The 25533-nt window shown below is 42.3% G+C and overlaps 2 pseudogenes; both read right to left on the bottom strand.

Moving 5' to 3' along the window:
• Positions 1 to 887: 887 nt before the first annotated feature.
• Positions 888 to 5700, bottom strand: LOC136545918 (tyrosine-protein phosphatase DSP1-like; annotated as a pseudogene).
• Positions 5701 to 7109: 1409 nt separating this feature from the next.
• Positions 7110 to 11383, bottom strand: LOC136545917 (B3 domain-containing protein Os01g0234100-like; annotated as a pseudogene).
• Between the last annotated feature and the right edge of the window lie 14150 nt (positions 11384 to 25533).

Genomic DNA, 25533 nt, shown 5'->3' with positions numbered 1-25533 from the left:
CACTTGCTCACCATTTGTGGCCATCACCAACACCATGTCACCATGTGTGCCATGCTTGCTCATCCTTGGACATGGACCTAACCTATCTCATTCACAGCACTAGAGTAAAGGTTAGTCCACTTGGTTGTCTCAATTATCCAAAACAAAACATAGGGCTTTCACTAAGCATGTGGTGCGGAGTTGGAGAAACAGATGGTGGACGAGTGAAGAAGAGGATAAGGGAAAATAGGGAGGATAAATAAACAATGAAGAAAAAAAGAAAAAAAGAGATGGGCTCTATGGACATTTAACCATTTTTATTTACCAAGAGAAACTATTCAGCCAAATATTTCACCAAAACATATTCAGCTCCACAAGTAGAGCCACTTGAAGCGGCTAAGTAAAAAAAAAGTTCCACTAGCCAAGCAATATATATAAAATGAATGCGCATGACCAGAGTTCGATGTGGGTTTGGAAGACACGGCTTCTGAATCCACGGTGCTAATAGCTTCTCCAAAAGACTCTTTATACATTTTCTAATTTATAAGAATAGAGATTTCGATAAAAAATATCATTCAACAACCTCTTCAATTGAATATCTAAATATAGATATCATTTATTTCAGATTTCTCACTAGCCGACGATGGAGAGCGAGGAGAATGTCTGTCTAAACTGCGCACAAAATATAGAAAATAGAGATTTTAGTGAAAAAAAACCCTGCAATAGTCTCTTCAGATATATCTAGATATAGATGAAGAGTGAGGATAACTTTTTAGATTACGCATAAGATATATAAAAGTTGTTGAAGTACAAATATATAGAAAGCGATTTTTACTCAAATGATTCTCTAAATGATGATTTAGACAGTAGATTTTAGAAAGTTTTTTTTTTGAGGTACTCTAACGCGATATAATAGGCGTCTGATTTTCCGGATGGTTTGAGCTATTGCCTAATCACTATTCAGTGTGCTCCTTGATCGATAGGATGAGATCACTTCTCTGCGAGTGGTTCTTTTAACAAGCTATAAACGATGGAACTGCTAGAGCTGGCCACGAGTAATCTCAAACATTTATCTGTCACTGCTCACTAACAAAGTGTAGCGCCAGGTGGGAGCATGTGCTGCCCCGTTGCATTGTTGCAATTCATGTGAATTGCGTGATTTCGTTCATCTTCTGTAGCAACACATGTTAAGCTCCTTCCTTTATGTGATATATGTGAACTGATAATAACCACATGTAGTAAGGGCTTATTCTCATGACTTGCTTCTCCTAAACAATACTCCCTCTGTCCCAAAATAGAAGTCATTCTTGCTTCCCAAGAAATCAACATTTTTTAACTTTGAATAAACTTTCGTAATAAACTTATTTGGAGATATAAATGTTGCACATATTAATAAACTTATTTGGAGATATAAATGTTGCACATATAAAAGAATATCAATATTTATAATACATAATTAGTATCATTAGATAGATCGTTGAATAAACTTTCATAATAAACTTATTTGGAGATATAAATGTTACACATATTTTCTATAAACTTAGTCAAAATTAAGAAAGCTTACTAACACACATCCTATAGCAACTTTCTTTCTGGGGCAGAGGGAGTATGCTCCGAAATGATAATAAGATAGCATTTCCAGGGATGACATTTTTTTCTTAAAAGAAAAAGATGACATCGTAATGGAACTAGTACTCAAAAGTTCTTATCATGCATCGATGTTACTATATCAAACAGATGACTCAAAAGGATAACGTAGCAAGGGAAAGAAATGTCAGTCTCGGAGCACGGACATCTGCTGAGGCTTGCTTCCTCAGCATGGGAACGATGCTGGCAAATGCTTTATGCTAGATACATCAAATAGCTCCATGAATCGAAGATCAGAAACTCTTGTTTTGGCAGCAGCAAAACGCTGGTATTCGTCAAATATTGAAGTTAGACACCAACGCTGCAATTTCCTAAAACATCCAACCACACAGCCAGTTCGATGCTGCAAATTTTGGTTCATGTTTCAAATGTCAAGATTATAGTTTATTGGGAACTTTGAGCACAGCTTGAGTGCATGACGTGATCAAGCTGCTTACCTTTCCTCGCTTGCAGTGAATAAGAACCGGATGGTTCCTTGCATCTATAAGAGAAATTGCCATCAGATCAGGACACAAGCAGAACATAAATGAGTTACAAGGCATTTCAGTACCTAGAATAACTTGTAGAGCTTCACGGATTCTATCTTCTGGCATGTTCACAAACGGCTCCTGTTATTTTCAGCATCAAAAGTCTAAAACTAAGCTACAGGATATAAGAAAAGTGCCATTTCATGAAAAACAAGGCAAAATTAACTAACAACATGATGTTATGATACAAGGAAATAATGATCAATTACATCATATTAACCAAAAAGTAAAACTACAAAGGTGTCATTTTACACCGCCATTATAGTAATACATAGAAACACTTCAAAAGCCCAATTATGATATTCTTCCAATTTTGACACTTAAAACTCTTGTATTAAACAACACTAATAACAGTTGCCACCACAAGAGATTGCTTAATATGTCCTACAAAGATTTAAGCACTCTCAAACTAATTAAGATCATTAATGCTTGATTAACCACGATCAGGTAACGCTAGGTGCCAGCTAAGACAGCAGTCTTCAGGTAACGCTAGGTGCCAGCTAAGACTGATTCCTATTTTTTTGCCATGATAGAAATAATTTCAAGTTTAGAAACCAGATTTCAAAATAACCACACTGCCAAATGCAAGCCATAGAACATGTTTCTCCCGTGATGTAACACAAATAAACAATCTAGTCCTAGTTCTTCTGGTTCCGTTGTTCAGAAGCAGATGTCCAGCTTCCTTGCCTTCAATTCACTTTGTAGAAGAGCAGAAAAATATACTTGAAAACTTATGTACTTTCAAAGTTACCATATACTCCCTCCATCCCAAAATAAGTGTCGCAATTGTATTCGTGCCGGCCAAACTTTCTTATGTTTGACTAGGTTTGTAGAAAATTTTAGCAATATTTGTATCTCCAAATAAGTATATTATGAAAATAGATTCAACGATCTATATAATGATACTAATTATGTACTATAAATATTAATATTTTTTTATATATATTTAGTTAAAGTTAAAAGTGTTTGACACCTCAGAAAACGAGAATGACACTTATTTTGGGACAGAAGGAGTATATTGCAACAAAAGGTTTAATCCCCAGTGCAATAACCAACAAAAATACACAAATCACCAATGCAATGTCTTGGGCAATACAAAATCATAATAAATATCTCCAATATACGGATGAGAGGAAGGTGCTATGATATTTTTGTTGTGATCTTAGAAAATTCCAAGCATAAAATTGAAAAAGAATTCATAATAAAATAACATCACTTCTGACTTGCAATAATCAGATTGGGGATCACTGATGTTCTAAACATAGAAAACCATTCTAGTCCAAGCATCTTACGTTTTAGAACTATATTTTCATGGTTTCTTGGTGAATCCACAATCGTAGACAGTAGCAAAAATAAAAATTTGCAAAGTACACCATGCCCACATACTTCTCAAACCTTAGGGTTCTTGGTGCATCCTCTCCCTGAATTGGAGAGAACCGAAGGAGTCATATGTGGAGTAGCTTTTTTATTATTTGGACAGGAAGTAGATGAATTCTCAGGAAATGGGGTTTACAAGGATTGTTGCGATAGATCAGGTGACTAAAATGGATTTGTACACAGTATTTAAAATACCCCAGTGTAAATTTTACACATCTAATCAATACACTTTAGCAAAAATCGAGATGCTTTGGACATGAATATATTTCTCAAATTGAATAAGGCCTAGTTTGGAAGTAAGGGCGAGGCAAAATGAGGGATGTAAAGGCCCCTCTGAAGAATTAAGTGGCTAATTAGAATGGCATGTCCGGAAAAGACTGGGATCCCGAGGGGGGTGGAGATTCTAAACTAGGCCTATGTATGCCATAGTATCTTGTTTGCACATATGTTGTTTTTTACTTCTTTTGCTGTATTTACAAGGAAAAGTATTCATTTATCCCACAACAGCATGTGACAAAGTGTGGTCTAGCAAATCCCACTTACTAAACCAAATATATCAACAAGATTTATTCAATGCGAAACTTAATGGATAGATGCTTTCAGGCAAAAGCGCCGGTCAGGACAGAAGCTCAGTTTGGACAAGACATGTCTATATCTTTCAATAAATTGCGCTTAGAAGGCAGTATATGTACGGGAACAAAAGTACAAGAGGGAAGATTTGGCGAACATTAGCCACTGCCAGCATCAAAGCCATGAGTGTGACAGCCATTCTGTGTTGACAGCTACTCTGAGACACAAGGAATCCGCGCAGTGACAAGAATAAATTAAAATAATAATAAACAATATTAATGCAATTAATCAATTGCACAATGAAGAACTAGTAGAGTAATAATTTAATACTCCCTCGGTTTAAATTCATAGTTCATTTTGGCTATTTTGGCTTTGTCCTAAGTCAAACATTTTTAACTTTAATCAAACTTTTAGAAAAATCCACCAGCATCTTCATTATCAAATTAATTCACTACATGCTTTGATAGTGCATTTATTTGAAATTTAAGTTACTATATTCTTTCAAAACTTGGTTAAATTTAGATTTTTTTCTTATATTTGACTTAGTATAAAGTCAAATTATAACCTATAATTGGGAAGGGAGTGAGTAACTGAATATACACCAGTAACTCGGCCATTCTGTTTCTTTTCACCAAACAAAAAACAAGTGTCGTTTTTTTGGATTATTTACATATTTACCATCATTATGATGTGAGTGGTATAAAAAGTACCATGTCAGTGACACAGTGTAAGATGTCATCCGTAAGGACTAGTTTCCAAGTAACAAATAACAATAGAACTAATCCAAGATATCCGACGATCCAAGCAAGTATACCAATCGAAATGAGAGTGCACTTAATCAGAAAGAGAATGAGTAGTGCTATTAGCAGTAGAGTTTTCTTCACCTTGGAGCCGTCGATTCCGAACTGGAAGAGCTTGATCCCGTGGGCACGGATGAACTCCAGGTTAGCCTCCGGATACGGCTCAGGGCACAGACACCTGGGACGCAAGCGCATTCAAGAACCAATCAAGAATGGTTGGTTCAATAGGCCGGCAGTCGGTGGATTGGGGGCGACACTCACAGGACGGAGCGGAGTCGGAGGGTCTCAAGGAACGGAAGGTTGGAGACGTCCGGGAATCCGGAGCGGTACACGCCGTGGTCCACCATGGCGAAGTTGAGCGGTGGTACCAGCAGCAGCTCCTCCCCCGCTGCCGCGGACGCCGGCTCGCCCTCCCGGCGTAGCAAGACCGCGTATGAAGAAGATGGCTGCGGCATGTCGTCGCCATCGTCCTCTGACAGTGACGACGGCGATGACAGCGACGCAGCCAGGTGCTGGCGGATCGTCCTGGCGGCAGGGGGGCGGCTCCTTGCGGTGGTGCAGGGCGTCCTCCTGGGTCACCACTTTGCTGGTTGCCGCCTCCTGTCTCATACCTCGGCGGAGGAATATCCAAATCCGATAGCACGCGTGGAGGGTCAAGTTTCTCAATCTGGTGGTGGAGTTGCTCTAGCTTCTGGGATTGCGGCGCAGAGTTGGAGGTCGGAAAGGGATTTTGATCGGTTGTTCTATGGGTGCGTGGAAAGTGGAAACGGAGGTAACCCCGGTTCAGTTGTCAATTGTCATTCCCCTTCCCTGTGAAGTGATTTTCCAAAAAAAAAAAAAAAAAAACGACCCCCGGTAGAGTACTTATGTGACGCACACGGCATATTCGATGCATCTTCCAGGATGGGACTGACCTGTCGCTGTTTCTCGGATCTAAAAAATACATTTCTATTCTTAATTTTTAGACCCAAAGTTTAATCAAATACACAAAAAAATATCAATGTTTATGACGTTAAATGAGTATACTGTAAAAATATATCTCTCTAGGGTTACTTATTTGCTATCATAAATATTGATACTTTATATATATTTAGTCAAATTTAATATAATTAAACTTTATACTATGTTATAGTTGTGTTCTTTTATGGACAGAGGAGGTACTCTTCTCTCGCTACTTCCACAATGAGAGTGGGATTAGACAATAGTATTTTCACTGTTCTAAATTATAAGTTGTTCTAACCTTTTGATACATAATTTTTACTACAATAGATATTAGGTAAATGTCCGTGTGTTGCAACGAAAAAAATAATACCATGAGAATGTAATATAAACATGTGTTATATAATTACCCGAGAAACAATACTTTGAGCGTGTGTTTACAATATTACTATACTCATGAGACTTCGTTAAAGATGAACAATATCTTTTCTTCTCTTTTTATCTTAGTCTCTGATATAGAACTTGTCGATATATGGGACCGGGACACCTCATCGCCTGTATTTCGACCAAGCCTGCCAACTGTGCTGAAGACGACGAGGAATGAGGCCCGAAGCAGCAGACGTGATGGACGTGATGTTTTTCAGGTGTGTGATTCTGTTGCGTCTGGCTCTTTTGACAATGGATTCTGTTGTGTCTGGCTCTTTCGACTACCTATGTCCCTCTGGAACAATGTAAAAATTAGCCCAAAAAGCCAAACAATTAAGCATAACATCAGTTAAGTGAACCAAGCGATTCCCACAATTAAATTCTTTTCTAAGTGAAATAGAATGTAGATAAACTTCTTTGTCAATACTATCCTAATGCAAGCTAATCATTAAGATGGTCAAGAAGAACTACAAATGATAAATGAGCTTTACTAAGTACTTGCGTTTAGCTAACTTGAATAGCCTCGTTCAGATGCAAGTATTTTAAAGTATTGGATAGATACTTTGCAAAATACTGTGGTTTGCAAAAGCTGTTGAGTGTTTGGATATGAGAATTCTTGTAGTTTCTAAAATTGTCATCTTTTATCAAAACTATAGTTTTTTTTTAGTTTTAGAAACTCCAATCATGATCTATTGTTTCCAATCCATAGTTTTGTGTCTTGACTTATAAAACCACATTTTCATTGTACCACAGTTTTCTAAAACTATGTCGTCCAAACAGGCCCTAATTTGTTTCGTCTCGGGCACCTCGTACAAAATATCATTTACCTGCAGAAAATTACCACCACCCTCTTTTTCAGTTGAGAGCAAAGCACATGATGCAGGAATTACAACAAAGGTTGGGGATTACACTACCAGAGAGTGTAATCCGTTACTACTGGAAAAGAAGTCCGTTACTAACCAATAACTCCTGACTAGCAACCTCAGCATCATTAAACATGATGCAATGGCCCATAGTGTTGTCCGTGGCAACTTTCACAATGAGAATCACCATGGCGCAGAGGCGAGCTCCTGAAGCACTTCATCGCTTTTCTTCAAGCTGGACTGCAACTCCTCCATCTCTGAATCCACTTTTTGCAGCACATCCTTCACAGTCGACAGCTGAAGCTCAAGAGCCTTCATTTTGTCCCCGGCACGAGCCCGCTCCAGTTTCAATTCCTCATACTTATCCTGCCACTCTGCATAGGATTCTCTCGACCGATAAGCAACACCAAGAAGACCATTGACACGATTGAGCAAGAACGCAACAGTTCATGCCCAGGAGCTCAAAGGCCTCCAGCGTCTTCTTCCAGACCAGGAAGTCCTCGCGGGAAGAGGCTTCCGCTTTGCAGGCCCTGATACCGTCGGCGATGCTGACCATCTCCATGATCACTCCCGCAACGAGGGTGGGATGCAGCTGCTTGAGCAGGTGCTTGTGAAGAAGCGACTTCTGGGAGCAGCAGAGCTCGTAGTACGTCCTGCGTAGGCGATCATGGAATTCGCAGTCGGTGGCCAGGCAGTCCAGGATGACGTTGACGTCGCTGAAACTTGTCACGTCATCGAAATCGATCTCTGAATATGAAATCCCGATGCCATTCCTGCTGCTGCCATCACTTGGAGGCACTTCGCGATTATTGTTTGTGGTGTCCGTCCTCAGTTATGACATCTTCGCAGCTTTGTTCTTCTCCTATTTCATTGAGATTCAGTAGTCTATATATGTCCATGTGTGATAGATTCTTAATTGCAAAATTAGCAACAACTTACTTACCTTTCTTGCGCGCTTCCAAATTCAGCAGATTGGGATCTACATCTGCTGTTTTAAATCCATTTGCTCTGACAATGTATACCTGAATGGAAAAAGGCATAGTCAGGAGTGAACATTCAGTGACTGGATTTGTAGTGCGCAGATGAAACAGTCCAACAAATGTGTACCCTGTCAACATATTATGAATGCAAAGAATAAGCAATCCACAGCACAATGCACATTGGGAGAAATCTTTCCTTGTTACTAAATTCTTCTCTGTTAAAATTTAAATCGAACTGTCAGTCTCGTACCAGTTCATTGAAAAAAAAAACTTGCCTTGAATTTCGTTGACTTCACAAGCTCAAAAACCACAACATCTCCAACCTTAATACCATGATCAATTGCGAAACCTCTCCACCCAGCGCTGAGTCCCTGCTTGTATCTAAGGTAAGTCGTATCATGGTCCTTTCCATTCTCATCTTCTAGCACAATTACAACATCTCTATTCAGAAGATGCTTGTCACAAAAGTGTTTTGGTAAACCCTAAAAGAGGAACACAAAAGTCAAATACAAAGAAGCAAAAGAGATACTGATCTCAGGTGCCTTGTACTGAATTAGTGGTTGACTATTTTATTTAATAACATGGAATCTTTCAATGAAGTGTCAAACTGTAATATAAACAGGAAATGCCATTAGCTTGCACATTATTTGTTTCCTAGATCTGCTATGCTCACCCTAAGCTTAATTTTCATGAATGAATGCAACAATGATTTGTTCAGGTCCCAGGAACATGGGGAAAATTCCCTGTGACTATGGAATTGAACCTTTCCAAGCCTTCATTGTGCCTCTAAGACGTATAGTTTTCACTTTGGGGAGGGTGAGCATTTTTCTGCTAATTTTATGTTCTGATAGAAATATAGTGTTTCCTCGCATTCTCTATTCGTTCAAACATGTTTTCCGTAAGAAGCAGATATTTTCTTCAGCATTGGGCAAACATAACAAGTATCAGCTTACCAGCCAAAAACCCTTGACGACGTGGGATCTTAGCATATGCTTGATGAAGCTAGGATGTTCTGCGGGTAAATTTGACTGTATCTCCTCAGCTCTAGCCATAGCAGATTCCCTATTTTCGTCAACACAACAACAATTTAATAAGTGCATAAGGGTTGCGAACTTCAGGTACAGTTTACTCACGACAATATAAAAATAAAACAAGACTAGAATTACCTTACACTTATGTGATGGCCATTAGCATCATATCCCTGTAAGGTCACAATTTGTTCATGGTTAGTTCAACCCTTCAGCCTAGTACTAATGGAAAGACAAGAAAAATCAAATTTGAAAAAAAAAAACAGAGAAGTTTCTGATAGAGCAGTATAAAGTGAAAAAAACAAAATCCACTCAAACTATAGTTTCTCGGGTATTCTGTTCTGAGTTTCAAATCCAATTAAGAAAATCTGAGTCAGCCCACAAAATTATAAAGTGTCCATTTTATAGTATCAAGCCTGTTATGATCTTATAAATGAAAAAACCGAGCTCTTTTCAGTGCTTCTATTCTATATATAGCTTTGTGTCAAATGAACTGATATAAATATGGAGATGGATAGCAGATCTTTACTTGTGTCTGAGGAACACCAGGAAGCTTTCTTTTCTTAGGCCCCACTCTTCTTGGCCTCACAATCTTCGACGATGAGAATATTCAAAGATCAGAAAGGTTAGAGCAATAAGTTTAGAACAATATCACAATTCAGCATAGACATAAAAATATTGATTTCAGATATAGTGTTCTTTGCTGGTCATGTAATACATTAACCTTAGTAATACTATGAAGAATTGCACATGAGTCCACGTGCTGCTGCCTGTTGGCGTACTGCCGCCAGGCGTTCACGTTCCTCCTTCGCCTCGAGCAACGCCATTATGCGATCCAACGTTGTGGACATATGACTAGAGCTGCTCAGACATGTGACGATGCCCCTCGGCAAGGGCGCGTAAGGCGTGCGCAGCAGAAGCCATGGGAATGGATCAAAACCAAAGCAAGCTGATACCAGATGTTATGATCCTTGGATCATTTGGGGATAACCATTGCCAGGAAGATGGCTGAACAAAATCGGCGTGGAGGGAGACTAGAGTATTTAAGAGAATCGGATTGTTTGTTCTTTCTTCATTGCTTTCCTTCTTGGTACATCACCTCTCTATATATAGAGAGGACAAGAAGGCCCAATCAAATCATAACAAATCATATCCAATCCTATCTCTAATTAATCCAAATCTAACCCTATCCCTAACTGATCAAATCCCTCTAATTGATCTAATCTAATCTCTTTCCTAATCCTTATTCCTTCCTTAGTCCTTAGTAAGGGCGCTATAGGCCACGCTACATTACCGCGGGTACTGTTCATGCCAGCCGAGGCTGGGCCGTCCTGGGCCCAACACCCATAACAATGACAATGCTATGACCAATGGCACAATGATATGATGATTATTCAATATCAATATAGTGTAAAGACGAACTGCAAATCTAGTGTATATACTTCTATAAGATTGACACTGTGCACAGAAGAAATAAAGTGGCAGACATGGCAGTACACTTACTTCTATAGGAATAACCTCCCCGTCATCATCGTCTGTATCACCACAATGAATTGCTAATGCTGCAGGTTCGTTAGCAACAACAATAGAAAGCTCAGCATCCTGCAATCGTGTAACTTTAGTTATTCTAGAGCCACGAAAACGGCAACACATTTGTATGTTCAGCGGGATGGTACTACTCTGAATCAGAATGTTTTAAGAGAAATGCCCTCACGGCCTCACCATTGGTATGGCATCATCATCCTTGTCACTCTTGCTACTGCCGGCGCCGCTGTCCAGCAAGTCCGTCCTCCACTTGATCAATTCCATCTTCTCCATCTTGGCGTTGGTGGATCGGGAACCAGCGGGCCTCCCCCTTTTCCCCTGGTTTCAGAGAGAAACAAGCAGAAGCAGGGCAACGGATTCAGTACATTCAGATAATCGATTCAATAGCAAGAATACGAGTCGATTCAAGAAAACCCGGAGAAATCGCAGTAAATAAATAAATTAAAGAACCAACCCAAGATCGTCAACGAGATTAATTAATATGCGATAATAAATGAATGTTCTTTTTTTTTTGAACTCAATAAATGAATGCACTTGATGATAAACAAGTCGATGGCAGGGGATTTAATTGGGAAGAGAAAAGAACATGCTTTGATGGGCTGGTCGATCCCCATTGCCGCCGCTATGCTTAAGCTCGAATGCCTTCTGTTCACTGCGGTTATATCAGGAATTGGGGTTTCAGATTCGAAATGCAGATGGAGAGGAAGAGCCGGACTGTTGAGTGATTGACGGAGGATGGTATGAGTGGGTAACGTATATATGGTATAGTACTGAAATGAAGGAGCCGACCGTTGAGGGCGTGTTCGGTAAGCTGGCCCGATGGCCTGGCTGCGCCCTTGGGCTGCAATGCTGTGTTGCTGGCCCAGTCTAGAGTCTGCGCCGTACGAAACTTAAAGCACCTTGGTCAGGCCCCATGAAAACGAGGAGGGGGTTCGTTTTTTTTGGCCGAATTTTTTACAATTTAGCATTTTTTTTTGAAAGTTTCTCATAAATAGACTTCTTGCGGAAAGAATTCAGAAAATAGACCCTTAGCTTGGCGCCATTGATGCTGACGCCTACCTCGGCGCCAGCGTCTCTGGCGCTGAGCTCCTAGGCATGGAGGATGGCATGGCAGGGAGCTCGACGCTAGTCACTCTGGCGCCGAGCTCGTCGCCAGAGTGACTGGCACCGAGCTTCCAGTATTTAACCCCAGCCCAGCCTTCCTGTCCGAGCGTTATTCCTCTTCTTTCTCCTCCTTCTCGGGTTTTTTCTCTCCCCACTTCACCCTACCTCACGAATCTGCGACCTTAAAAACCTTGATTTGATCCGTAGATCTTCAAGAGCATGGTATCCTCGCTCCCCTCCTAGTTTTTTTCGCATTGATTCGGTATATATTAGTCGGATTTTTCAACCTAAGAATCGTCATCACTTAGGGTTTCATTGTATCCCTCAATATATATATATATTATACAACCGTTAGATGATGCCAAGGCGAGGAAAAAGCTAGCAAACCTAGGCGTATGTAGTTATGTTATGGGTTCATTGTTTTGCATCAAATGAGAGACCCTAGGTTTAGGGTTTAATGTTAACTACTTTCATTTCTTAGAACGAAATTGGTTGTATTGTAGTTATGGTTCTCATTGATATTTATTTGTGATGTTTTGATTTATGTTTGTTGAATTGCATCCATTTTGTTAGATGCAAGAAATGTTTCGGGAGGAGTTTTGGTGAAAACGGGGTCGTCCTCGAGAATTATACCCCGACACGTCTAGCAAAGATGCTCCCGTCCCTCCAGACCTCCCTGTCCCTAACTGTGACTGTAGTTTCCCAGCCCATGTTTTTCAATCGAAATATCCGGACACAGCGGCGCATTGCTTCTACACATGCAGTCGTTTTAATGTAAGAAATTATTTCCACTATCCTTTTTCTTTATTTGTGTAAGTATGCTATTAATATTTTATTGGAATCTCGTTGTGTAGGACCATGAGAGGTGCTTTTTCTTTCAGTGGATCGACGGCGCAAACAAGTTTGATCCTAGGTACCTCCTTTTCGACGATTGGTTTAGAGGGAGACATCCACGTGAGCACTTCAAGCGGTGGGTTTCACCCCCCCTAACCCTCTGCCAATGACGGCTAAGGAGAAGCACCTAGCCATAGTTAGATGACTCAAGGAACCTCCTCTGTGCGATTACGGAGATCGAGCTGTGATAAACCCTGAGAATACGTTGGAGTTTGTGTCCAAACAAGGATGAAGTAAGTGCAAAGTGTATGTGTTCAAATCTTGAGCTATATGTGTTCATGTACTAATGTCTCATTATTTAGGTGTTTTCAATAGTGAAGTGTCGTTTCAAGGAATGGTTGTATGGTCCTAAGAACCAATGGCCGGAAGAACCGCGGAGGGTTAAGGAAAATAACAAAGAAAGGGTAATCTACAAAGCACCTCCTGTCATGTGCGAATGTGGTGTTAAATCCAACTATGGCCTAGTTCCTTCGGAGCTTGGAATAGGCCATTATTGCGGCCATATGATTGAGTATGATGAGGTTCGTTATTTTTGTGGTAAACATGGAATTGTATTTTATTTCTTTTGCTAAGACATATATGATATAATATTTCTTTTGAACAGAGCACTAGAAAATGCAGGTGGGAATGTTATGATGGTCAAGCTAAGTTCTTGGATGAACTGAAGAAGAGGCAACTAATTGCATGGAAGAGAGGATATGGACCCAACTACGTCAACCTATTCGTTAAACATCACAAAGAAAAGATGCGTCAGTTTGCTAGACAGCGTGGTATTTGCAACCCGATTGATGTTGGGCTTAACAAATGAGGATTGGAGAGGCGGATGAAGTTAGAGGAGGAGAGGGCAAGGAATGAGGTAAGGGAGGAGACAAGAGTATAGATGCAGATCTTGAATGAGCATGTTGCTACATTATGTGTCAGTGAGTGCTTGAAAGCCTTTTTTTCATTGCTTGATTTTAAAAAGTAATATAATCGTGTTGCTAACTGATTGCATTTTATACATGAAGGGATTGGTTGCAGCGAGGAACATGCTGCAGAGGTGGCTCGTGCAAGGTATGAGGAGAAGAAGTTAGATGAGCATAGATCGTGAGCTGATCGCACCGTTCAATCACTGATTGTGTTGTCTGATGAGGAGACCAGGATGAGGACGATACTGGCAGACTGAGTGAGCTCATTGCTCTAGTAGAGGTGGGCATGCAGACGTAGGAGGTTGAGGACGACACTGGCAGACTAAGTGAGCTCATCGCTCTAGCAGAGACGGGCATGCAGGCGAAGGAGGCTGAGGACGACACTAGCAGATTGAGCGAGCTCATTGCTCTAGCAGAGGCAGACTTACAGGCGAAGGAGGATGACGACACGTTCTTTACTCAGGCCGCAGCGACCGCAGATGAAGTGGAGGCCTCTTACTACAGGCGACAGGTAGGTCAGAGCAACGCAGGTGAGCCTAGCCACAGCAATAGGGTTATGGTAGAGGACTAGTACTTGGATGATGAGTTGCTTACTCAGTACGTTTGAGACTAAGGATTTAAAGGTGCATTTGCCCCTATGTCTACTGTCGGCACATACTTCTAGTATTAATATGTTGTTTGATGTAGCATAGTTTTGAACTTTTCATTATGTGGTTGTTTTCATTATTTATGGTCTTAATATTCTGCTTAATGATACAGACGTATTGAAATGTGAATACTTGCTGCAAAAAACTAACGACGTACGGCATTATATAAATCAACACACAAAACACATGAAATGGCATGTGACTACATGTACCGAACCTAGGTACAGAGTTTCCTTTGACTAAACCTAATATGCCTTAGGTAATTAAACCAAACAACAAACACATAGATGTGGTATGTGAAAAAGATAAAGTCATCATAGTAGTGTGGCCACATAGCAAATTGTGTTGCACCTTCTCCATAGTAGCCTCCCGTTGTTGTTGGTGGTGGTGGCAGGGTGACAGGGGAGGCCCCTTGTTGTTGTGGTTAGTGCAGGTGCAATATGGATCATTGCAGAGTGCCTGCTGTGAATCGGTACCATTGTTGTTGTTGTCTTGTCCATCGTCCTTGTAACCACTGCTTACTTCCCTTTCTAGATCGAAGATACGGTTTTGTAGGTAGTAGATGTACTCTGCATGTGGATAAATAGGTCGAGGATCGGCCCACCTACTAAACCTACAGTTTTCTTCGGCCAAGGAAGACTACAATAAGTATGTCGTATAAGTTATATACAAGAGAAACATATTGAAGAAACAAAAAGTAATAGCAATTACCCATGCTCATGGGCATTTGAAGAAATGATGACCTCCATCTATTCCCTTGGTGAACATCTGCACTAGACAGTCCTCACCATGCATGTATTTTGGCCACTCTTCTTTCCTTTCATCGTATCCTCTTAGTGGTGCCTCTTTGGTGAAATCACTTTTGCTCTCAACTGTGAATCTCTCATAAAGAGCTTCCTCAAAGAACTCGGGCCCAAGAGGACCCTCCCACCCCTGGTAGTTCCCTTTCCCTTTCCTCTCCCTCTAGATGACCCTCCAGACATTGGTACTGCAATAAAAGAAAATGCTGAGGAGTGTTCTTCTTCCTTATTGTGTGTGTGAATGAGAGGGAGTGAGTGGTTATTTATAGGTTGAGAGGAGGAATGGAGGCCTCTCAGTGTGCCATGTCAGCGATCTGTGTGCCTCTTCACCTAAGCCCTTGGATCAAACAATAATAAGATGGATGGTGGAGATAGAGTGGAGTTGTGCTTTCTTGCATGCTAGTACTATATTAGTGATGTGATAAATCGTTGTTGTCTCTGTATCTAAAAAGTCTATTTTTATTATCTGAAAACCATAGAATAATTCACTGTTGATTGGTAACCCTAGATTCATCTACAAAGCGTATGTACGATACGTTTGGATTATACTCTTTCTAATAAATTTATAGTTAATCTGTGTACTACATTTGTGCCTTTTTAACAGTGTAGTATGATTATTGTTTCACAGAAAAAATTCACAAGAGTTTCCCTTGTTTTAGGAGCATCCATAGTTACAAACAGAGACATCATTATATATTCTAAACATTTAATCATCCAAGGAGTAAAATACAACCACAACGAACATCACAACCAACATAATATGTCCTGCGCAGTCCAAATAGTCCCGGGTGCAAGGACCTCCTCCACCGAAAACAAACCCTGACAGTCGGTCTAGAAAGAACTAGATCCGCGACAAGAGAGCAACATGCCTTCGAAGTGCCCATACACAAGTATGTGCTCGGGATAATAAGTCTGTGACCTGCCTAGAGTCATATGCAACGATCGGTCCTTAACCGACCAGACAGGAAAAAACAGTGTAACCAAGCTATGCCCCATGTCCACGGTGACACAACTCCTTACACTCACCAATACCCAAACCATATCCCTGTCCGGTCACCATTTTCCTTTCCACCATTTTCATATTTTCCAAGTGATAGTAATCCAATAATATATTTTCTATCTCTCGCGAGTGACAGGCAATCACTCGACTTCTACCGGAGTCCTGTAGCATAGCATTCTACACGATCCTATCATACTAGTAAGACTAATAGGAATAAAGATATATATGCAAGTGGGTTTCATCCAACTCCTTAAAACTTAATGCACAATTATAATTTAAACTGCAGAAAGTAGGGGTTGTGCACCGGGGCTTGCCTAGGCAAAAATATAATCAGAAGTTAGCTTTCCATCATGGCGACATGATCTCCAAAAGCACCATTCCTCCAGCAACCCCTGACGACTCCGTGATCCATCGACGTCCCTATCATGATATGCATGCGATGCAATGCAAAGATGTAATTAATCAACTGCAATCGTGACTCGTATAAATACGCTTTATGCCTCTCAAGTTAACGAGCTAGTTCTAACGACGACCACACTTGGCTACATATTCCCGTTGTCGGATAAGACGTTATTTCCCAACGATTATTTTAGTCATATAAACCCAAGTTGCTTCTTTATTTTGTTTCTATCACTTTAATCTTTATTCGCAATAGGACATCATTATCTATCTAGCCAACTAATTATTCCGGAGCTACAACAATTACAGTGAGTACCTAATATTGCTAGGAACCTACTGTAACAATTTCAGACCCAATACTATTACCAATTTAGCATGGAAATTCGTACGAGTTTATATTTTACAATATCAAGTACCTTAATTTAATTATATAGCTTCCCAGAATATTATCCAACTATGCGAACAAAAGATACTAACAAGTAGATCATGATTTTAGGAGACTAACAAAATTGGTTTTACCATTTTTAGATCCCTATACTATTTTATATTGATTTTACAATTTTATTCCCGAGACTAAATTAGCAATTGCTTAGAACAAAAGGGCCAACAAACAACAGCCGGCCTAGTGGCCCATTCGGCCAGGCCCAGCGGCGGGCAGGCGGTGGCCCAGTAGCGTTGCGTAGCCCACTGACTAAGCACGGCCTAGCTAGGGCGCGCGCGCGCGTGGCCCGCAGAGGCACGAGGCCCAGCAGAGAAGGCGTGGCCTAGTGCGCGGCAGTGGCGTGGCCCAAGCGTGAAGTGGTGGCGGCCTATTTATGAAATGACCCCTACACTTTTCTCTAATCAATCCTAGGTCCATATTACTGTTTAATGAGTCATGTATTTGCAAAAAGGGACCCCGTATAATTCTCCTTGTTGGACTTCTCACCTCGGCTCCTCCCACAAAATAGAGCACCGGCAAGGAGCCCATCCGCCAGCCATAGAATGGCTTGTCGGCGACGAGCAGCAGGTGGTGGTGTGGTGACTAGCGCAGGCAGCGCCAAGGCGGTGGTGTGGCGCGCAGCTGTGGGCAGGAGCAGGACCGAGGGACGCGGCCAGCGTGAGGCCGTGGTAGAGCCGAGACGGCGGGGTAGCAGCGAACCGCGGTGCGGCCGGACGCTATGGCACAGACACCGAGGAATCACGAGTCTAGCGTGGGATTGGGTGCGAGACACCGGCGGCTTGCGCCTATGGGGTACGGCGGGCGGTGATGGCGGGCGAGTCGCGGCCATGGTGGTTGTGGCAGCGGCCGCGGTGCTTCGAAGCACGGACGACAGAGACATGGCGAGGAAGAAGGCCGGCACCAGCGGAGTCATGCAGGTCACGGAAGGAGAGGCGGCTCAGGCGCGCAGGCTGTTGCAGAGATGGGACGCTTCACCGGCGATGATGCTCGCACTCGAGGCATGCGACCATGGCGGACGGGAGCTGTGCGCGGCCATGGCGGCTGACTGCGAAGGAGAAGGAGAGCGGCAGAGCACAGGACATGGCTAGACAGCTGTCTGCGAGCAGAGCCGTGGTGGCGCTACGGGACACGTCCATGACGGAGACGCAGCGCTAACCAAGGGCGCACAGTGGCCAGGCGATGGCGGTGGGCAGCCTTGGTGGGAGCTCGCGCGAGGACTTGCGTGCGCTCGCGCGTGCCCTGACAGCAGGTGTGACCACCGTGGGGGAAAAGGAAAAGCGGTGCGGCGGCCCGAGAGGAGCGGCGCTGAGGGCCTGCGCGCGTGGAGGGGCGTTAGCGCCTGGGAGAGGCAGGGGCAGGGGAAAAGCAGTGATGGCGCTGTGGGGAGGAAGAAGGAGAGGTGTCGATGCTTCACGGGCCCAGGCGCGCAGGGAAGGGCACCGTGGTGCTGCCGCGACCATGAGCGGGGGAAAAAGGAGGGCGAGTAGGGGACAAGTCTGGCATGGCCCGGACTCATCACAGGCGCGACGTGATGGTGGAAAAAGACTGCACAGCACAGAGAGGCCAGGCAAGCAACCAAGACATGTAAGGTAGGCAAAGGCAGCAGAGGTATTCAATGCGATGTAAGGTGAGGTGACAGAACCAGTAGTTGGATGGCGGCGCGTAGTGGGGGCATGGACACCACAGCATAGCGTGGCCGATAGAGAAACACGACGTGACGCGAACAAATTGGATAGCTGTAAAATTCTATCTTTGATTTATGAGCTACCATATATATATATATATATATATATTTCTATTGGGTATCTTTACTTACCAAAACAGGAGTTGCATTTGCCTCAATCAAACTTGCGCTCCTGATTTATTCAAGTACTAAATACAAACTATATTTTATTTTGTTTATAGTTTTAATCCGATTAACTTCCACCAACAAGTATTTCACATAAAAGTTCATACTTCGCACTAACCCATAGAACCAAAAATATTTAAGCGCTATTTGATTACTTTGCTCAATATCGTTTGCTAAAAATGGCATTTTAACATAAGCTCAATATTTAAGTTTTAAAATCCGAGAAACTCATTCTAGAAATTTCACTAAGACCTAAATCGTAGTGCTAAAAAGGATCATAACACCAAGGTGTTACACGTCTCCAATTAGGTTCTCTCTTGGGAGCCTGAGCCTGTAGACGTGGTCACTAGCCCTTGAACGTTTGTGTATCTATGCCTTGCTTGAACCATAGGCCTAAGCTTAGTTCCCTTGAATGCTTGCATGTGTCGTGGTTGTCCCACTCCTGTGTGGGAGGACCTTGCTCAAAATTCCTTGTTAGATCTCATTGCTCCTTCTTTTACAGATGATCTGGTGCAATGCTAATCGCTATCGATCCTGGCTTTGGAACCTTTTCCTCACAGATAATGTCATTGCTTTATCAACTGAATCCCTAGTTAGTGCAATGGCTCTGTCCCTCGAATCTCATGTATTTTGTCTCCAACTCTTTCAAGTCTCTGGATGTTTATCAGTCTTGATCTCATGTTGGTGCTCGACAAGACCAAATCTTATGTTAATCTTTATCTAGTAATCACTTTGGTGGACATGAGGCGTTTATGGAAATTAAGCAAGAGTCTCCTGCTTAGTTGCCTTCGGCAATTAGGCTATGTTCTTTTGTGCTGTATTTTGACCTTCTGATCGCCTCCTTGTTGATTCCTAACCTTGTGACTATCCTTGTTTGCTATCCCTCTTTTGCACAATGCTTGTTCTTACAATCTAATTGGTGCCACTAGAAATTTCACTTTGGTTGTATGTTCAGTAATGGTGCCATGAGTAGCGATCTATGGTGCCACGACAGAACCTAGGGCCTCCTTGTGGGCGGCCGACACATGGTTGTGCTACTAGGTGCGCGCTGGTATCGAGGTTTCTAGTCATGATCCATTGCCGAACTGTACCGATGTGTTATTTTCACGTGAGCTCTTCCTTGGTTATCTCTCCATATCTTATCGAAGATCCATATATTAGACTGAAAGTAGTAGAGCTTCCTTTTGAAGTCACAAAAAGGATAACCTTTGAAGAACTGGTCACCGACATAAACATTAACAGACTACAAGAGGTGGTAGACAAGTGACTCCACTTGGTTGTCCCAGTACTGACGTCCGTCACCTAGTGAACAACTTATGTCATCATTGTTGGATCAGAAAGGCACACAACACTTAATGTTGGACAAGTTGTTAGTCAGATAAGAATCGAACGTCACATTATGATTATGACCTGGCTATCCAAGTCTTGATTATTATGTGCATGTTGATTGCACGGTCGAGATCAACAATCTCTAGTGTGACCCCTTTTCTGCTGACTTCAATGGCGACCATTGGTTTATGCTTCGACCACAATTCTTATTGTTAAGAATGAAGATTTGGGACCTTTTTAGTGTTGAGAGCCAAATGATTAGTTACTAGTATGAAGCTTCACCTCTCGCTAGGTGACAACTTTTTGCTAATTATGAAGGCTATGTCTCGCAGAGCAATGTTGAGCAATGAAACAACAAGCCATTTAGCAATGCAACTACTGCATTGTTTTCCAAAACCTATGCTATCAAGTCAATTCCATCTTGGACAATCACATAGATAGTATAAGACGTTGTATTGGCTACGTAAGGAGCTAGCGAAAGCACGTCCCTAGTTTCAGTTAGCATCTTTGTGCCCCTAGGTGCCCCTAACACATGTGTCTAGACTCTATTGTACGAAGTGTCGAAGGATATATAGGAATGGTTCCTTATCTCTGTAGGACTGTCCCTCCATGAAGAGTATGCTTTGTGCCCTGCGAAAACAGCCCACAAGTCCAATGCTTGTGCATAATCAAGTTGGTGTCAAGAACGATGGTTGAAGTGTTATCAGAGAAGCATGTGAGGAAAACTCTAGCCTCCATCCTCAGCTAGAGAAAGGCTGTTGCTGCTATGAGAAAGGCTAGAGAGTGCAAAACACACACCTCAACGTGAAGCAAAGAAAAGGGAGAACACAAAATCTATCTAGATTTTGTGGCACTAAACTAGTTATCTTCAAGCTAGCGATTAGTGACTCAAACAAAGTTGGATTGACCCCAAACTTGGTGATCTCATTCCTTGCTTAGTGTCGGTACAGGACCCATAGGATACCCTGCAAGAAAGGAAGAAGATCTAGTCCAATTAAGATTCTTCTCCTATAATCTTAGTAGTAGTATTACTTTGTAATCCTACTAGGAACTCTCATTGTAAACCGACTAGGATTTTGGCCTCCTGACTATATAAAGGAGGGCATGGCACCTTAGATCGGGAGTTCAACAGAGCAATTGTATGACACAACGCTTCATAATCAATCCAACGCAAAGGCTAACACTAACTGGATGTAGGGCTATTACTCGATCTGCGATCGAGGGCCTGAACCAGGATAAATCGACTATCTCTTACGTTAACCATTGAGTTCTGCATACGCTGAAACCCGAACATACTACCCCAGGTACCCCCGTGGCAGGCTATCGGTGATCAAACATCGACAGCTGGCGCGCCAGGTAGGGGCTTTCGGCGACTTTGCATCCGAGAGCTTGATGGACCTCGATAACATGATCTTCTCAAAGGGATCGACCTTCATCTTCGGTTCATGGATCTGCAAGGCAGGCGACGATGGCAAGCTCCAAGGCCATCTCCTTGAAGAATTAGATCATCATCAAGATCATCCTATTTCAACGATAATGATGGATCAGCTTGCCGGAAGATTCGCACAGCTCAATCCGACTCAGTTCTCGCAAGTTCACGCATCCGACTCAAACTCAAGTTCTGCTTCCAAAATAAAGTCTTATCCGAGTTCTTTCGGAAAACCAAGTTCTTTTCTGACAAAGCTCCAGGACATGATGTCAACCTATCAAGAATACTATTCAGATACACCCAGAATACTTCAAAGAAGTTGGGTCTTTTTCCGTTCGGACTCCACAACATGGCAACATCCTATCAAACATGGCACAAAGGATCCACTTATCCCATGCTTAGAATGCCACTGAAGGGAGCCTAGGAAGGTCTCATTTTAACCATAACATCTCAATACTGCATCATTCACTGGCCAGATACCATTCCCGAGGATGACGACGCCCAACTAGTCAATGACACGACAACAACAATTCTACCCTACCAAGAAGGAGATTCCATCTATAACTTTGAGACCTCTACTGAAATCATCAACAGCTCTGCCAGTACAGAAATCAACGACAATGACAGAACAACTCACGCTAGAGAAGTACTCATGATTCGTCGTCCTCAATCACCATTGATCCCCCATAAGCACCCGACGTAAGGTCTTCAGATGAATCCAAGTCGAATATATCACCATTTATCCAGGGATACGATGGTGAGACTGAGAGCCAGAGGCAAGCAAGAGAAAGGAAGAACAAATTGAAACAAGGACGACAACCCCATGCGAAACAGCGAAAAGACACTTGGATCCAATATGAATCAGACCTAGCCGAGTAGAATAGAAGAAAATTAGAATGAGAAATCAAAGAAGGACGAGTGACTACTCCCTACGATAAGATTCGGGAAGCACTAGAAGAACTCAGGGCAACCTCACACCCCAATGAGAAACAAGAACAGCTTCGAGATTTCCTTCGATCAACAATCTTTAAAACGAACGACGGAAAGGCAACATCTCATGAATAGGAAGACCGAAATCAAAGGAAGTCTGCTTTTGAAAGACTAGGACCAAGTGGAAGTCACAATGGAGGAAGCCGAAGAAATCACAGTCAAAATAACCGAGTCGAGCAACCAAGAAAGGACAGGAGGAGAGCACCTACTCAGACGGCCACACAAAACTACTCTTACCAAGACAACAGTTGGCAAGAAGGGGGCGCAGAATCAAAATATACAGAAGCCAGAACACATGATAGATTTCCCTATTTTGCAAACCGACTCACATCGATTCGACTACCTCACAAGTTCAAGCCGTCCAACCACTCCAAGTACGATGGCAAGACCGAACCAAAGCAATGGCTCAGGATTTACTCGCAATCGATTGAATTAGCCGGAGGAGACGATGACATCAAAACCTTGTTCTTCCCCATGGCCCTAGAAACCATGCCGCTTCAATGGTTTGACAAATTAAATCCCAGATCAATTAGAAATTGGGAAGACTTACAAAGAGCTTTCTGTGAAAATTTCACAGGAATTATTACACATCCAATCACCCACGCAGAATTAAAAGGACTCAAGCAGAAAGGAGGTGAAAGTCTTAGAAATTACTATCGACGATTTGGCGAACTACGAGCTCAAGTACATGACATCACACAACGAGAAGTAATCAAAGCTTTCTCTCATGGAATCGTGGCTAGGTGGCAATTCCAAGACTTATGCAAAGAAAACCCAAGAAATAACAAAGAATTCAGAAGAACAGTAGAAAAGATGATTACTGCGGAAGAAAAAATGAAAGAAAGATTACTGGAAAGGAACAACAGAGACAACCCGGACAGGCAAAATCCTCGAAACAACAGACATTAGGAGAGAAAGCGAGGTCTAGACAACACGGTAGCAATGGCTGACAAATCAAAAAAATTTACCAAGCCCAGAAGATATGACGACATTGAGAACATGTGTTGCCCTTTGCACCCCAACGGGAGGCACACCATCGGAAATTGCTACAGCTTCAACGAAAGGTACACTAGAAAAGATAGCAAGGAAAACAATAAAGAAGACAAATAGAAAAAAGGAGACAACCATGATGACAAGGGATTCCAAAAATCCAGAGGGACAGTAGCAGTAATCTTTGCTGGGATTCCATACTCCAGAAGCAAACATCAAGAAAAGTTAGTGCTACGAACAATTATGGCCACAGAACCCGCTACACTAAGATATCTCAACTGGTCAAAGTACCCAATCCAATTCTCAGGAGAAGACCAGTGGACTAGCATAGGAAATGCAGGCCATTACCCATTGGTTCTAGATCCGACCATTGCTGGCATGACTGTCACGAAAGTACTAATTGACGGAGAAGCAGGACTCAACATCATCTTTTCAGAAACTCTAAGGAAGATGGGACTACAACTCGCCGGGATGATCACACCAACAAGCACACCTTTTTATGGCATAGTACCCAACAAGGCAGCAATGCCACTTGGACAAATCACTCTACCGGTTACCTTTGGGACTCCCTCAAATTACCGCACTAAGTTCATCAAATTTGAAGTCGTAGATTTCGATTCCTCATATCATGCAATTCTTGGGCGCCCAGCACTAGCAAAATTCATGGCAATACCGCATTATCCATACCTGTTGCTTAAAATGCCAGGACCTAACAGAGTTTCTTTCTCTTTGGAGCGATTTAAAGCTCACATTTGACTGTGACATATAGGCGATCCAAATTGCAGCAAAGGCACAGGCAAACGATGGAAGAAAAGAAATAGCCACTATCGCCGTAGAAACAAGCCAAGAAGAACTAGAGATACCAGCTAAGAGACCGAGCATCCTAGCACCACCAAAAGAAGCCAACATGAAGCAAATCGACCTAGGCACCGGTGATCCCACAAAAACAGCAACCATCAGTGCCCACCTATCGGCAAAATAGGAACTCGCGCTCACCAACTTTCTTTGGGACAACAAGGACATTTTCGCTTGGAAGCTGGCCGACATACCAGGGGTCCCAAGAGAGTTGGCTGAGCACGGAATTGATATCAATGAAGGCTCCAAGCCTGTAAAGCAACGACTACAACGATTCTCTCCTGACAAGAAGGTAGCAATTAAAAAGGAAATTACAAAACTAATAGCAGCTAGATTCATCAGGGAAATTCTCCATCCGGATTGGCTAGCAAATCCAGTTTTGGTATAGAAAAAGAACACAGACGAGTGGCACATGTGTGTTGACTACATAGATCTCAACAAACACTACCCAAAAGATCCATTCAGGCTACCACGCATTGATCAGATAGTTGATTCAACAGTAGGATCTACCCTATTATCTTTTCTTGATTGCTATTCCAGGTATCACCAGATCGCATTAAAAGAACCGGACCAAAGCAAGACATCTTTTATCACTCCGTTCAGTGCCTACTGCTACAGGACCATGTCGTTTGGACTTAAGAATGCTAGAGCCACTTACCAAAGAGCCATTCAAACATGCCTTGGTGATCAGATCGGCAAAAACATAGAAGCATACGTGGATGACGTGGTTGTAAAAATAAAGAACCCAAATACACTGATTGAAGACTTAAAACAAACCTTCGAAAACTTGAAGAGGTGGAGGTGGAAATTGAACCCAAACAAGTGCGTATTCGGAGTTCCCTCAGGACAACTACTCAGATTCTTGGTCAGTCATCACAAAATAGAAGCAAGCACCAAGCAAATTCGAGCAATAACAGAGATGGGCCCTCCTCGAAACATAAAAGAAGTACAAAAATTAACAGGCTGCATGGCGGCACTCAACCGTTTCATATCAAGACTCAGTGAAAAAGGGTTGCCTTTCTTTAAACTACTAAAGAAGACAGACAAGTTCGAGTGGACAGAAGAAGCCAATGAAGCTTTCAAGAAACTTAAGGCATCCTCACCTCCTCACCAGTCCTCACACCTCCAAAGAAAGACGAAGACATGATGCTATACATTGCAGCAACTACTACTATAATCAGCACGGCAATAGTAGTGGAAAGAGAAGAAGAAGGGT

Source organism: Miscanthus floridulus, chromosome 3 (genome assembly GCF_019320115.1).
Source record: "Miscanthus floridulus cultivar M001 chromosome 3, ASM1932011v1, whole genome shotgun sequence".
NCBI lineage: Eukaryota > Viridiplantae > Streptophyta > Magnoliopsida > Poales > Poaceae > Miscanthus > Miscanthus floridulus.
Note: the sequence above shows the minus strand (reverse complement) of the source record. Positions and strands in the feature narration are given on the sequence as shown.